Source organism: Vicia villosa, linkage group LG2 (assembly GCF_029867415.1).
Source record: "Vicia villosa cultivar HV-30 ecotype Madison, WI linkage group LG2, Vvil1.0, whole genome shotgun sequence".
Classification (NCBI taxonomy): Eukaryota; Viridiplantae; Streptophyta; class Magnoliopsida; order Fabales; family Fabaceae; genus Vicia; species Vicia villosa.
This window is the reverse complement of record NC_081181.1, coordinates 121707663-121724039: the sequence shown is the minus strand read 5'-3', so window position 1 is coordinate 121724039 and position 16377 is coordinate 121707663.

Below are 16377 nucleotides of genomic sequence, written 5' to 3'. Positions count from 1 at the left end.
AGATATGTATTTATTTACTTTGAATTTTTTTTTTATATGATAAAAAAAATCAAACCGTATGATAATACGGTGTAGTTATTGTTAGAAAAATCAATTCAAGTCAAATGGATTGAGGCTAAAATCGTGAACAAAATCACTTTTCTTATAAGTATTTCAAGCACTCTCAAAATGTCTTAGAGTTGGAACGCAGGAATACCCAGGATAATTCAGTTTTTTATTGAGTTTGCATAAGACCGACGAAAACTCGGATGTAGCGAAGAGTGTCTGGAATTTTAGTGAAGATGATATGCTTATCAGATGTACATTTTTTTGTTGTGAATTTCTGAATCCAGAATGAGGTTTTTATAAGTCACTTTAGTATTGTTTCATAAGGTAGCAACCAATGATGAAACAATTCATTTTTCCAAAAGTTACAATGTTTGGCCTACTGCAACATTTACTAAGAGTTGCATGTTTTTATTCTGCAACATTTACCAAGAGTTGCATGTTTTTATTCTGCAACATTTCATGAAGCGTTTCCAACTTTCGAATTCAAAATTCAAATTCAGTAGCATATTTTCTTGTCATTTCGGAACACTCGTATCATTAATTATTGTTAATAATTTACAGCAATCCCCCACTTGTTCTAATAATGACAAGTCCAATTCCAGAATAAGGGAAATAAAGAATGTTAATACAGTGAAGTATCTTTCAATTTTAAACTTAGCCTTAGTAAGAACAACACAAAATCTAATCGGAATGTTAGGTATCAATGCTTTTAAACCATTAATCCATATGATTATACCAGCGTTACGTTACACACATTATTTAAGGGTTCTTCGCCTACATTTCTCGCCTAGCAATTATTTATGGCCATATGCTATCCTGTTTCATGAATTTTTCATGAGAGAAACTCCAACTCTCACTTTGAGACGGCACCGTCTCGAAATTCACATAGGTGAAGTTCATATTGTGTCTTTTTTCCATGAGACACGTACCCTCGGTATTGAATTTCATTAAAAGTTTGAAATAAAACTCAGCCCTCATTTTTAAGGTCAACATTATCACGAAATGTTCGACAATTATCCAAATCGACGACTTGTTGTTACCCATTGAATCTTGAGGTTAATGTTCTGTTAACATAAGATTGGGTTGTCGCCGCTGTCGGAACTCTTGCTCAAGGAGTTTCAACCCCATACCTCTCGAGGTTGTTTTTACAAAGTATCTGGCCAGTAACTTAGTAAACGGATCAGTCAAATTATAGATCGATCATATATATGCGAGTGAAATGATTACATCTTTAATCAATTTTCTCACGAATGTCTAAGGCCTTAGTGCCAAACTTTCCATTTTAAACTTATCTAAATTCTCTTGCTAAATTGGCTTAACTAAAACATTGTTTTAACACATTTGAAACACTGTATTTAGCCAATGGAACTTCCGACAGAATGTCCCTTAACCATTTAACTTCTTTGACCAGTGGAAGCGAGATACACACACTATGGTAGGAAACCTCTAACTAGTGTAAATATCCACTCAGTTGTAAATTATGATCTCCAACACTTGATATCCAACTCATATTATTATATCCTTCTAATATGGTAGGAAACCTACCATGATGGAGGTCGAGATTTTAGTTTTCAAAAGATAATCGAAAATCCTTGTGATGGTCTTCCAATGCTCACTATTTAGATTTCTAGTAAATCTACTCATTTACTAAGTGCAAATGCTATGTCAGGTCTACTACATTACATTAGAAAATCAATTGCACTTGCGTATTCTAATATAGCCACAACTCTTCCATCATCATTTTTACACTAAGATCAAATTGAATATTCACTTTCTTGAAATGTGACAGTTTGAACTTATCCAGAACTTTCTCAACAAAGTGTATTTGACTAAGTTCATAGCCCCCACTATTTTTGCATTACTTTGATCCCTAAAAGAGTGTCAACTAGTCCAAGATCTTTCATCTTGAATGTGGAATTTTTCTCAATATGTTTTTAACCCTCACTCTTTCGCTTTAATTTGATCGAAAAAAGTGTCCACTATTTCAAGATTTTTCATCTTGTTGCTAATGATCAACATGTATTCAACAAAGAGACAAAGGAATATCACAATATTCTCACACAACTTTGTGTACAAACACTTGTCACATGAATTAGATGAAGAAGTTTTTAGATAATCATGCACGATGATGCAATAAGGTTTTTAGATGAAGTGAAAGATAAAATTATGATCAATTTAAATTATGCATGATGATACAATCCATGGAAAACCTTCCTCACGAGGTAACTTTATGATGATTCTTCTTGTGTTCTCGATTTGGAAAACTCATATTATTAATTATTGTCAATAATTTATAATAGTTATCAGGTTTTTGTGTAATAATACCAATTCTCTCTTTTTTTTTTAAGGTTGAAGTTTGAATGCGAGGTTTTGGTAATGTGAAGTTCAGTAGAAAAAAAAAGAAAATTTGATGAATTTTTTTAAACTAATGAGAAGCATGAATCTAATGATTTTGGCTTACAGGAAACATGTTAGGTAGCTAAATAAAGAGCATGTCCTGCACATCAATTTAATATAAGTAACAGCAAAATTTAAGTTTATTAATTTAAAATTGTTTTGTACTACGCGGATGTCCAATTTAAAATAGACTAACAAAGGGGACGACCCATGAAGTGCAAGGTCTGAATATCTCATGAGATGAGTCTCTCTATCTGATTAAGACGAATAAATAATTTAAAAATATTTGTTTTTTTTGGACAAATGTCTCCAAAAGAAGGTTTTAGAGACTCAATCCTAGTATAAAAGCCTAACAAAAGCTTCATATCCATCATATTCTAACTTTAAAGCTATTCACTTTCGGTTGTCATTAATTTGAATTCACCATGAAACCTTGGTTCACCCCATTTGAGTGAACTGTAAAGGTCCACTAAGGATCATTTGACACCGTCTATGAGAACCTTCTCTTGACACACAACTACCCAAATCCTCAATACACCCAAAAGACTAGAATTGTTGTTGTAAATAAACTCAAACTAACTCTCTATATTTATAATAACCTTTTACTTTTTTTTCCACATTACTCAATGTGGGACTTGGATGAGTATCATTTAACACAACATATCCTCCCATCATTCAAAGTCGCACATCTCTTCACTTCATAATCATCTTCATCTTCACAAATGAAAAGATCGTCTTCACAACTAGCCATATTTGCAGAAAAAACACTTTTTAATTCTTATGTATTCTTCTTTATGATTCGACCATCCTCTATAAATTCTGGATATCTAGATTGCATGTGACTAAATTGTTGAAAGTAATGACACTTGACATAAATCATATCTCTTAGTTGAAAACTTCTAGCATATTGATCACCATAGTTCTTTTTTTGTTCTCCTTTGGCTACTAATACCATTTTTTTTGGGAAATTGATCAATACCCATCGTTTGTGGACTCATGATTTCACTACTTCATCTAACTGTAGTGTGCTCTTCCCTGCTAACATTGATTGCACTAATGAGTTGTAATATTTGGATAGTGAAGCCAACAAAAGTAGTGCTTGCTCTTTATCTTTGATATCTTCCCCTACATTCATGATTCTAGATACCAACTCATTAAAATTATTTGAAAATTCTCAGGTACAGGCATAACACATGCTAACACAACTGTCTTACATGATGTCAAGACAGATGTTACGACATCTGAAAACAAACCAGTTTCATCAGGCTTTCTGAAATATAAAATTGCAAAATGATAAATAACACATAGAGATGTTAACATAGTTTAGTGAAAACAACATCTAATCTAGGGGCCACCAAGCCAGGAAGGAAGTCCACTATCATCAGTAATAGTTCTAAGTCAAACATTTCCAATTTGCAACTTCTCACCTAATCACTACCCAACACTACTTCTTCCTAGAAGTCGACATTTAGACCTGAGAAATCGCCATCCCACTTTGTAGCGGTGAAAAATTGAGACTAAAGCCATTGGATTAACCCGACTCGTATTTTTAGTGAAAGTCACCACCACGCTTTATTGTTTCCAAAGGAAATGGGAAAAAGAGCGAAATAAAACCCAAAGAAGTTTTTAAAACAAAACTAATAAAATAAATAGAGATCTTAGGTTCGGGGTTGGTTATGCAAGGGAAAGGCATTAGCACCTCTCACATCTACGGTACTTCGTAGGAACCTCTTTGAAAAAATATATTATTGTTGCTATTATTATAAAATATTTATTTGTTTTTGTTTAAATAGAGTGAGATGGTGAGAAAATAAGATTTTAAAACTATGCTCGGCAAGACATCGCATTTTGTGCCTACATACCCCTTAAGTGCAATAGGGAAGTCAGAGCATTTGTATTTCCCCTTAAAATAAAAATAAAAAGAGCCATGTGGCAAAATCTTTTTGGGTGTTGAGCTTTAACAATACTCAATGAGTTTTTAAAATGTAAAGCTTTACCAATACTTAACAAGTTTTTTTTTAAAAAGAGCCAAACTTTATCAATACAAGGCAAGGGTGATTTAAAAGAGTGGTGGTTGAGCTTTATCAATACAAAACCAAGGTTGACTTAAAATAGGTTGAGATTTAACAATATATAACGATTTTAAAACAAGGAGAGAGTGCTAAGTTTTAACAATACTAAACACAAAGTTAAAGAGGAGGAAAAGAGAGCGAGTACCTTGACAATTTTAGTCAATACCATTCTCATTCTTTTGAATTTTTAGCATCAATGAGGAATTAAACATCTCAAGCAAACAATAAACATAAGCATCTCAAGTAGTGTGTGAGATATGGTATGTATTTCATAGATACAAACAAATTGAGTATAAATAAATATATCAATGTATGAACTCGATCATAAAAGGGTTATGAATGAAAGGGATGACATACCTCAAGATCATTTCATGTATGTATGAATATGATGTGATGATGGATGAATGTCTCATGCAAGTGGGATTAGTTCAATAATGATATATACAAAGGTGGAAACATAACCAAAGTATATTGTACAAAGATGTAAATCAACAAGCATATGTACAAGTAGATAAACAATGAGAGATCATGGCCATCAAGTTATATAACATGGTATTGCATGGAAATCAAAAGATCAAAGGATCTTGGATTAGGGTTTTGATTATGTACACTAACCTAAACCTAATCATTTAAAAGTTTAAATAAAAACCCTAAATGAACAACTAAGGGATCATGGTACACTAACCCTAAAACAATCTTTCAAATTTAATCAAGAGACTTGGTGAAAAGATCATTTCAAAAAAGGGTTTGATTTTAAAAGGGCTTTTTTAAAAGCATAAAGACATCTTTTTTTATTTAATTTAAACTTGACTAAATAAATAGTATTTTTGGATTTTTTTTAAAATATATCTACAATATATTCAAGGTAAATAAGGAGTGTGTAAAAAAAATCAAGTAAAAATAAATTGGTGTGCTATTTTAAATAAAATATTAAAGCTGTGAATAAAAACAAATAAAACAAGTGTTAATAATTAGTCCGACCTCAAGGGGATTTGAACTCACGCCCTAGGGGTTACCAATTAAAACACTTACCACTGGACCAAGGCGCTACAAGTGATAATAAAACGCGTGCAATAGTATATAATTAAAAACGTGTTCTAAGGCCATATGGAACTTCATCTTCAACCTTGAGCTCATGATTTCTGAAAATCGTATCTTGGACAAAACTCAACCATTTTCAAAACCACAAACATGAAAGTTGTTCCATTTTTAATCACGATTCCAAAATGTGTCAATCATGCATTTATTTAAACTGTAACTCAACAATTTCTCAAGAACTCGTATGAAACCTAATTTTTTTAAAATCAAATTAAATGGTATATACAAATGATAAATGACAACTAAAATGGGATTAATGATTCTTACATGATTCTAAACAAGATAGTATCGAGTTTTAATCAAAAGGAGACAACATTAAATAAGTTCAAGTTTTGAAAGCTTACCTCTGAAGTGGAAATAGAAAACTGGATTAATGGACTTCTAGAAGTGATTGGAAGATCTGGACAACTTCCTTGGACCCTAGAGGTGCTAACTGAATGCTTACAACACTTGGAGATAGCTTGAATTACCCTACCCAAATCCTCTTGCAAGTGACAAAAGTTGAAAATGGAGGATTATGTTTAAGGTGTTACAATGGCAATGTTAAGGTTTGGATAGTTTCTATGAAGTGCATGGAAGGTGTTTGGATGGTTGTTTGACATAGAAGTTACTTAAAACTCGAAATTCACAAGTTTGTGCAAGTTGAAAATTAGGAGCTTTCAAGTGAGAGAGTAAATTTGGGATTTTTGTGTTTTTTATTTCAGAATCAAAGACCTTTATTTATAGGCACAATTTGTGGTTTGTGGCGGGAAATCAGATCAAAAGGTTTCTTCAAACTCAAGTTGACTTGTTTTGCTTCTTTGTGAAGAAACCTTGAAAATCATGGTTTCAATGGTTCTTGCAAAGCTTTAAACATAACTTAGGGAGGCTCCTCTGCAGATTAAGGTGTTTCTTGTTGGGTTTGTGTTGTTTTTGGTGCAGAGAGAACAAGTTAGAGACTCAATGCAAGAGTTGTTGGTGATTAAAGCAACTTTTCAAGAATGGAAGTCATGACTTTATGTTTGAAATGGAATGAATCAATGGGCAATGTCCAAAACACTTGGATAATGGCTCAAAAGAGATTGTAATATTTTGATTAGGGGGAAATTTACAAGTTATATGGTCTGTAATCACAAATTTGGTAGGTTTGGCTCATGTTTGCAACTTGGTTCTTCATGAAAATGGACCTAAAATTCATGTATGGAGGTCCAACTTCATCTCTTCGAATCTCCTAGCTCACAAATGCTATGGAGGAGTTCTTGTACTTTTTGGAAAGCCCTAAACATTATCTACAACTTTGAAAACATCAACAACTTTGTAGCGTCATTACTTATAATCCATTCATTTGTGGAAAAAATATTCACATTAACAAAGTTATAGATCTTGATTTCCTCTTCAATTAAGGCTTTAGAGCACAAAAAATGACCAATTATTGAAGAAGTTATGACCTTTCAAAGTTAGGCATAAAATATGCATTTCTTCATGTTTTCTCAAAAGTCAAAGCTGGCCTTGAACAATTGACTTTTTTCAAATGAATTATATTCTTCTAAGTATCAATTGAATCAAACTCTTATAGCCAAATGAATGCTATGAGTGGATTATAATGAGGCATTGAAGATCCTTGAATCATGATTTGAGCCATGGAACCATGCTTTAACCAAAAATCAACTTTCTCAGAGAATTAGGTCAAAACCCTATTCTTGTACTAGATGAATTTAAAAGTTGTTGACCTTGAATTGAACCACACTTGGGCTTGGATATTGATGAGGGGAATCACTTGAGCATATGAGAATATTTGAGCTCCTTTGTGAACCTCAAAACCCTAATTTTCTTGATCTCCTTGATCAGTCACCTATCTTGGGAAACAAGCAACAAGCAAACACAATCTTTTTGTATATTTTTGGTTAGCAAATGATGCATGAATAATTATGTATAATGTTAATGATGATAATAATGATCACATTCTTGGTGCTCAATGCAAAATGAGGTGGGATCTATGGATCAAAAATTGGGGTACATCATAGGGATGGAAGGCAGATCCAAACCCGCGAGGCCCACCCTCACCCAAACCCGAGTCAACGTGTGAAAACCCGAGTTGATTGGGTTCAGGTTTTGGTTCGGTTGCCACCTGATATTTCGGGTGCAGGTTTTGGTAGTGTGAAACCCGCACCCAAAACCTGAAACCACACCCGCTTAGACTTGAAATTACATAAGTGCCCCTAAATATATATAATTCTACGTTGTATTTTAAGGTTGTTGTTGTATTTTATGCCCCTAAATATATTTTAATTCTACGGTGTTTTTCCACCTGTTTGAATTGATGGAAAATTTCGATGTTGTTGTTGTATTTTATGTGTTTTGGTGCGGGTTCGGGTGGAAAAACCCGAACCCAACGGGTGTGGGCGTGGGTGTTATTTTGTCACCCGAATAGCATTTGGGTTTGGGTTCCGGTTCAGGTGCGAGTTTGGGTAGTGTGAAACCCATACCCGACCATACATGTTGCCATCCCTAGTGCAACACACTTCCAATCACTGCATTGATATCTAACAACCTCAATCTCAGTGATTGTATCAAAAACAAATCGATATAGAATATCACACTTCCAATACGATGAATATACTTTTTTACTTAAAATCTTTAAAAGTGAGAACAAAGAACTCGAGCCATTATCTAAAGGATTCTGAGTGAGAATTAACAGCTTGACAGATAGTCAAGCAACATATAGTCTGCCACAATATCAAAAGATACGTGGGAGACTTGAAACACAAGAGAATTTCAAAAGCTATGCTTTCTAAACTTCCCATAATTTTACAATTGTGATAACTTAGTTACATTAGGTCTAGGGATCTCTTTAAATAATCTTCAGCAATACATGGGCTTCCAGACACTTTACTTAATCCATAAGATGAGAGTTGCAACAAATCCGCAGAGAAATATTTTTGAACCTTGAAAACAAATATTGTTTCAATCTTCTAATTTTAAAAACTTTAATTTTGGTGGAGATTTGATTCCTTTGTTCCAGATTAAATATTCTTGACCTGCATAAATCACTGAAATATATCCAAAGGAAATATCATATAATAAATTTAAAACAAATCAAGTCTGTTAAGATTCCAAATAGCCTGTGCTGATTTTCTAATACAGGATGTCACAACATCTAGTTTTTCCTGTAAGCTCACACTCAGTTGTAACAAGAAATCAAGATGCTATGACATCTTGCTTAACATCCTTCAAGCACCATGTTTTAGAAAAATTCTGCCAACCCCAAAAACAAGGAGCTAGCAATCTCCCCCTTTGGCAAATTTTGGCTAAAATACTGCAAAAATATATTTCAATTCAAACGCAGTTACACAAACACAAGTTACATGCTTAACATGTAAACTTTGTACATGGTGAATAAGATAAGAGGCACTCCCCCTCAACACAGTGTACATGATGAAGAAGATGGGATATACTCCCCCTCACACACAGTCCCAATATACCACCCTGAACTCTATATGTGAAAGGTCACATACTTATCGGCCTTGAAGTAGAGCATGTTATCGATTTACCCATTATACTTGTTCACATAAAGAGAATGAGTAATTTTGAGGAAGAGTCCCTACTTACCCACCCCTTTCACTTCATGGGAAAAGATCAACTATTATAAGTTGTTCTACATTAAAGGTCTCTCAAAACAAATCGATAAAGCTTGTGATTTAGCCCCCTCCTCTCAATCGATAATGGGGGAGAGATAAGGAATGGAGTAATTCATGAGGCGTTATTTCTCCTAGGAAGTCAACACAACCATTAGAGAATTATGCGTCACTGCAAGCTAGAATGAGGAAGTAGTAAAATAACCTAAATAAATAAATAACAGATAAAAGAAAGAAGAACATACCAAATAAGGAAGATCCTATATATACCTGAAGAGAAAGAAAGATCCCAATAACAACAAAGAGAAAGAAAAAGACAAATAATAAGGATAAATTTGAGTAAGAAAATGAAGAGAAGAGAAAAAAATAGTTGGTCCATATTTATATATTTTAGGTTGAAACAAGAATGTGAATGGAGAAGAGATTTAATTAACGACAATCAAGGGATCCTTGAGACTACACATTCGTCGATGATTGGATGCCATGTCATCAAACCATAATGATAGTGACGACTCTCACACAGTATTCATGGCACACTTGTTCATAGTCCATCATATATGAGTGTTAGGCCCCGCGTCATAGAAGGAAAGTTTGACAAAGACTATTAAAGTCCTACACATTTGACAGAGAAAAAAGCAATGAAACTGAAAGGTCGAGAAAATAAAATATGCCAACATATTCAATTTCAAGAGTGTGAATTTTGAAACACATGCAAATGAACAAGTTGAATTGGCAAGCCACGCCTCGACTTTGTCAGGCTCGACTTGCGAGGCTATAGTTCTAGATTGGGCTCATGTCCTATTCACGAAGACCCAACAAGGGGGACGGTCTGCGAAATAAATGACCCAAATTTCTCACTAGGCTAATTTTGGCCATTAAATCGAGGCAAATCAGGAGTTAACAATCTTCCTAAATGTCGCCAAGAGTACATGGATACTATTTGAATTGCTTTTGTACAAATAAAACTTCTCTTGAGAAGAAATCTCAAACTTGTTGCTTTGTCTAAGGTATTGGTGTTTCCTCCCAAGAGAATACTTGATATTTGTAAATTTTAATAAAATGTATGAAATGACTTAAGTACATTTCATGATATGATGAATGATTAGACTCAAATGATTAATAAATTGCAGCTAATATCAAATGATTTGAAATATTTGAATTTAATCTCTAATTAACACATTTATTGTTCAAATTTTACTTACCTAAGATGTTCTTTCTTGTAAAAAGAGGATGATTAAGACAATATTTTCTTTAGGCTTTGTTTAGTTTCGAGAGAAATGGAGGGAGATGACTTTGAAAAATAGGAAGGCTTAGGGGAAAAGAATAGAAAGATTTTAATTGGGAGGATTTTGGAGGATTAATTTTTATTCATAACACAAAAAATCCCCTAATTTGGAAGAACTTGAAATATATTTTGAAAAGGAGGGTTATGGGGTGCTTACATAAATTTTTCAAATATCTTTATGTTGTTATAGTATTCTAAAAATTAAAAATATAGTAATGATAAACATTATTTTATCATTTTATACAAAATTATTTTTTCCAAAAATGACAAATATTTTTCTATATTTTTTTTTATAAAAATCATTTTCGAAACGATTTTGCTATTTGTACACTAGTTTTTGTTACGCCATATCATACATTGTATACATCACCAAGGAAAAATTATGTTGCACAAAAACCAATGTAAATTAAATTATCAAAAAATTAAAATTAGTATGTATTTTGTAGTCATTTACGGTGTAGATGTTACAATTAAGTGTCAATATATCTTTTCCCTTTTCGAAAACCTTCTTTTTCCCTCTCCTCCAAGCTCGCAAACAAAATATTAACATTAAGCTTCTTTATGCTTAGATCAAGTAAATACATGATTTGTTGTGTTATATTTGTATTTTGGTAATAGATTGTGTTAGATGTTAAAACCATCTTTAAAATCTTCATATTTATGTACCAATTAAGAACAATGAAACCACTCATAGCCACTCTTCCATTGTAATGTTTAATTAAAATCTCCAAAATATATTTTTTGTAAAACTCTAAATTGAAGGAACAATATAGTACAATCTAAAATTTGTCTTCATAGAATAACCCATTATCAATTCAAAACTTCAAAAGAAAAATATATATACATATACACAAAAGAAGGAATGACTAGCTGGATATTCTCAATCATCCCTAAAAAACCAAAAAAAAAAAAAAAAACAGAAACTCATAATAATTCTAGGACAACTCAAAAAAACAACAACATAATCTAACACTAGTTTACTAATTTTGTCTTTACCAAACAAACAAAAAAGAGTCATAAGTTCCTATCATGAACATGACCAATTGGGTCTTGAATTTGATCCATAGAAGAAATAGATGTCCTTTTGATGAACTCCAAACAATCAGCAATAGCTTCTGCATAGAAGGAATTATTCATTCCATAAGATGAAACTCTACAATCACCTTGATTCTTGATTCTTTCCTCCTTCATCAAACCACTCCTACTACTGTTGCTGTTGTTTCTTTTCAATCCACTTTTTCTGCAGAAAACTTTCTTCAACAACTGAAAAGCTTGTGCATGTGAAACTTTCAACTTATCAAAGATTCTGAGAAAGAAATCGACCCGTTTGCGTAGCCGCGAAAAGTATAGTCTTGTGAGCTTCAGCCTAAATCCTCTACATTTTCCATGACAAGATGATGATGATGATCCTTTACTACTGCTTCTGCTAACTCTGTTGTAACTTATTTGACTCATTTTTTTTGGCTTATGTTTGGGTTTAGGATGCAACCTTTGTGTTTTGTGTGTACAAATATATAATGTTGGATGGAGACTTTTTGGATGGTGTGAGGTAATGATGGTGTGAAAGAAAATGAAGGAGAGAGCTTGAAAATTTGTGGATTTGGACTGTTTTGGAACTTTGGACGGTTAGGTAATAGAAAGACAAAGGAGTTTGAACCTTTGAGGTGTATTATATGTGACCTGGACTTAACTTAAAATACTTGTGTATGTTTAAATACTAGTATTGAAAATGATTGGGTGTCACCTTAAATAAGATATAGTCTCAAAATATTAGGGGTGGCCAATCAAGCAAGTTCGCCCGTTAAGACACGGGCGGGCTGAATCCGTTTTCACCCCTAAAAAAATATGTTTATGAATGAAATTAGTAATTTATATTTATATTAGTTGAGTTAAGACCGTCCTAAATTTTAAAACAATATTATAGTCTATTTACAATTTGTTGATACGGTCAATAAATCTTAACTCTACTGATAAAAACTTATATCATTGAGTTGAATGTTTTCACCGAGATTCAAAGTCTGGCTTTCACTACTGTGTGCGTGAGTTTTTAGTCATTATTATCACTTTGTCTCAAAAATATCAGATGAATCGTATGCTATCAGGTTATTACGAAATTCAAAATTTAGTATTCACTATTGACTATTGTGTGTGTGAGTTTCTAGTAATTATTATCACACTGTGATGAGCCTATTAGAGTCACATAAGATTAAATATGTTGTGAAAATGTGATTGATATGATTTATGCAATTTTGTGTATTTATTTTAGTATTGTATTAGACATGCATTAATGTTGTGTATCTATCAACTATGATTAAGCTAGACATAATATTGTAAAGATAGCTAGGAATGGGTGATAAACAATTAAACAACAAGGTGTTGAATCATTGATTGGTGTGGTAGGGCCACAAGGGGGCAAAGGGAAATGAGAAAAAGCTAAAAAATGCCATGGATTCTTTTTCAAAGTAGGTGACTAAAGCAGAAAAGGAATAGGATAATAAGTAATCAAGTTGATTAGCCTAATATTATAATATGAATTTTAAAACTTTGTTAGTCTAACAAAGTTTGACTTGTGAATTGGCTTTTATGATAGAGTGGCTAGCTTTCTTATTTGAAATGTGACTGGCTTGAAAATTTGTTTTATTGTTGTATACTTTTAATGATAGTAACAAACTTTGAGGACTATTGGTCACTCAGATTTATGATGTCTTTAATTGCTACAGGTTTGTGTCTAAAGATCCACTAATGTCCCAAAAGTGTAGCTGATCCACAGTTTTGTTTGAAAATTATTGAGGTTGCCTTTGACAACTACTTTGTAAAATAATATTGTTGTCATTGTTTGTTAGTTAATTTGGAACTTTGAGCTCAGATAGAGAAATGAACTGGTGTATAGTTTTTGAATTGACGAGTTCATCAACTCTTCAATTGAGCATTTCCATTAGTTCCAGCTGTATCTGACTGGTAAGAAGAAAAGTAATTATTGGTGTGTGAAGAGCACGAGTATTCACTAGGCTGTTTATTATATAAAGACATCCGAACTGTTTTAATTTTTTTAGAACTGAACCAAAAGTTTTGATTTGACATAACGGTTCGGAATTCTGAACCGTACCAAACCATTAGAAGACAAATTTTTTAAACCGAACCATTAACTAAAGAGCCGAACCGTTATATTTAATTTTAAATTTTTTTAATAAAAAATCTATTTAAATTTATTTTTAACATTTTTTAAACAGTACATATATATTTGGAGAAAATTTACTTAATTAGTTAATTAACTTTAATCTCATTTCAATAATATGATGATGACCTTGAAAGAAAGAACTGGAACATAACCACATAGTAAAAAAAGTAGTACTGATTAACAATTTCAATAACATAAACTTTGCACTTTTTGTATCACGCAGAGTTATAATAATTCTGCCAAACTCAATGTGAATGTTCGTATACATATACTCTGCAGTGCCATTCATATTGTGTTGTTTCTTAACAATTTTGATAATTCTGGGTTTGACGATTTGGAATCTTCATCAATTTGGAGAATTTAGGGTTCTTCACCAATTTGGGGGTTTAAGATTCTTCACCATTTTTCAATTGTTCTTCAAAGTTTCCATGGTTATTAAAAGTTAGAATTTTGAAACTAAAGTTTTAACAGTTCGGTTCGGAATTAAATTCAAAATGGTTAATTGCTTATCAGTTCAGTTCTAGAACCATTAATAAAATATAAGTTCGGTTCACTAACCATTAATAATGGTTCAGTTAATTTAACTTCAGTTAGGTTCGGTTCGGCGGTTTTTTTGAACCGTCCTAGTATTCACATTGCGGATTAGATAGTTGTTTATGTTAAAAGTCATTTGAATTGTAAGAGAAAAGATATACGGTTCGATTTGGTTTGATTGATTTTTAAAAATAAAACTGAATCAAATCAATACGGTTTGAGTTAACTCGGTAGATTCGATTTTTTATAAAATTTGTATTGAGTCATACATACATATATAGAGGACGGTGTAACTTTGTGTTTAGTTATTTATATATTACCAAATAACAACATAATTCATCATATTTAGACAGCAACCTCTCATTTAATATACAAAATACAGAGTAAGCAAAAGTGAAATAAAAAAATATAAAACAATAATATAAAATAATATCAAAAATATTATGATAAAATAGAAAGAAAAAAAACATAGGAGAAGAGAGATTAGATAAGATGAAAAAGGAAGAAAATAAAAAGAGACGTTAGAGAGGAAGAGACGTGATAAAAACAAACTTGAAAGAGAGAACAATAGCACAAAATTTAGAAGATGAAAAAGAAAGAAAATAAAAAGAGAAATTAGAGAAGAAGAGACGTGATAAAAACGAACTTAAAAGAGAGAACAATAGCACAAAATTTAGAAGATGAAAAAGAAAAAATATAAGAAATGAGAGATTAAAGAATAAGGGGTGAGATGTAAGTGACAAAGAAGATGAGAAAAAGGCGCATTATTGCTAAGAGAGATTTGAGAAGGCTAAAACTAAAACCATGAATGTTGGGTTTAGACTCCCTTCCTATGTGGAGAAAGACCAAAATATGATTAGTCCATTTGTGTCACTTATTTAAGTGGAGGGGATCAATTTATGGTTGAGAAGGATAGAGAGAAAATAAGGATTCAAAAGAGAGAAAAGAGGAGAGAAACTTATTCTCATTTTTCTATAACTAGTCTCACTAAATTGGTCATTCTGGATTCATTAACCGTTGGATCGAGATCAAATATGGAGGATAGGTTCGCAACACCCTGTATCTACCTTTTGACCATTAGGATCTTCAAAACAAAGTCTGAGTTGAGAGATAATTGCTTTGCACTAAAGCTGCAAATTTGGGTAATTTTTTAGCTTTTTTATTCTTATTTGTAAGCTAGTTTGTTTTGGATTTGCGGTTGTTAGCACTAGTTGTGAATCACTTTAAGACTCTCTTGTACCCTTAATTGACTATAGTGGAACTATTTCTTTGGTCTGTATGAATCGTGGTTTTTACTCTCATATTGAGGAGTTTTTCACGTTAAAATATCAGTGTTCTTTTGTGTCTTTATTTGTTCAATTTGTTATCATATATTTGTTGTTGATCCTAATAAGTTCAAGTTTGGGAAGTTTTAAATCTGTTGCTTATTGGTCTGTTATTGTGTCTTAATTTTCCGTCAGAGTGACATCAAAGCTCTTGGTCAAAGGCTATTTTATTTGTTTGAATGATTGAGTCAAATACAAAGATGAAGATGGTATTGTTAAGTGGTTCTAATTATCATTTAATGAAGGGAAATATAAAAGACTTACTATTTGTGAAGAAATTGCATTTATCAGTTTTTAGTACCGTAAGCCGAATTTTGTGTCTGATGAAGAATGAGAATTTGAACATCAACAAATATGTGTTTTTATTCTACAATATGTAGAAGATAATGTTTATAATCATACTGCTAATGAGACACATGCAAAAACTTTTTGGGAGAAGATATCAGGGAAATAAATTATTCTTGTTGAATAGCTTCATAAGTTTGAAGTATAAGGAGGGAAATTCTATTTCAGATCACGTGAGTAAATTTCAAGGGCTCCTTGATCAGATCTCTAGAATGGATATTAAATTTGATGATGAACTTTTGGGACTATTTCTATTGTTATTTTTACCAGAGTCTTGGGAGACGTTTTGGGTTTCTATCACAAGTTCTGCTCCTAGAGGTGTTGTTATTTTGGAAATGACTAAGGGTGTTATTCTTAATGAGGAGATGAGAATGAAGGCATGGGGTTCTTCATCTCAATCCAAAGTATTTGTCATTGAAAATAGGGAGAAAAGTCAGAAAAAGGAACCGAAGGGTGGTAGAGAGAATAGCAGAAGCAAGTC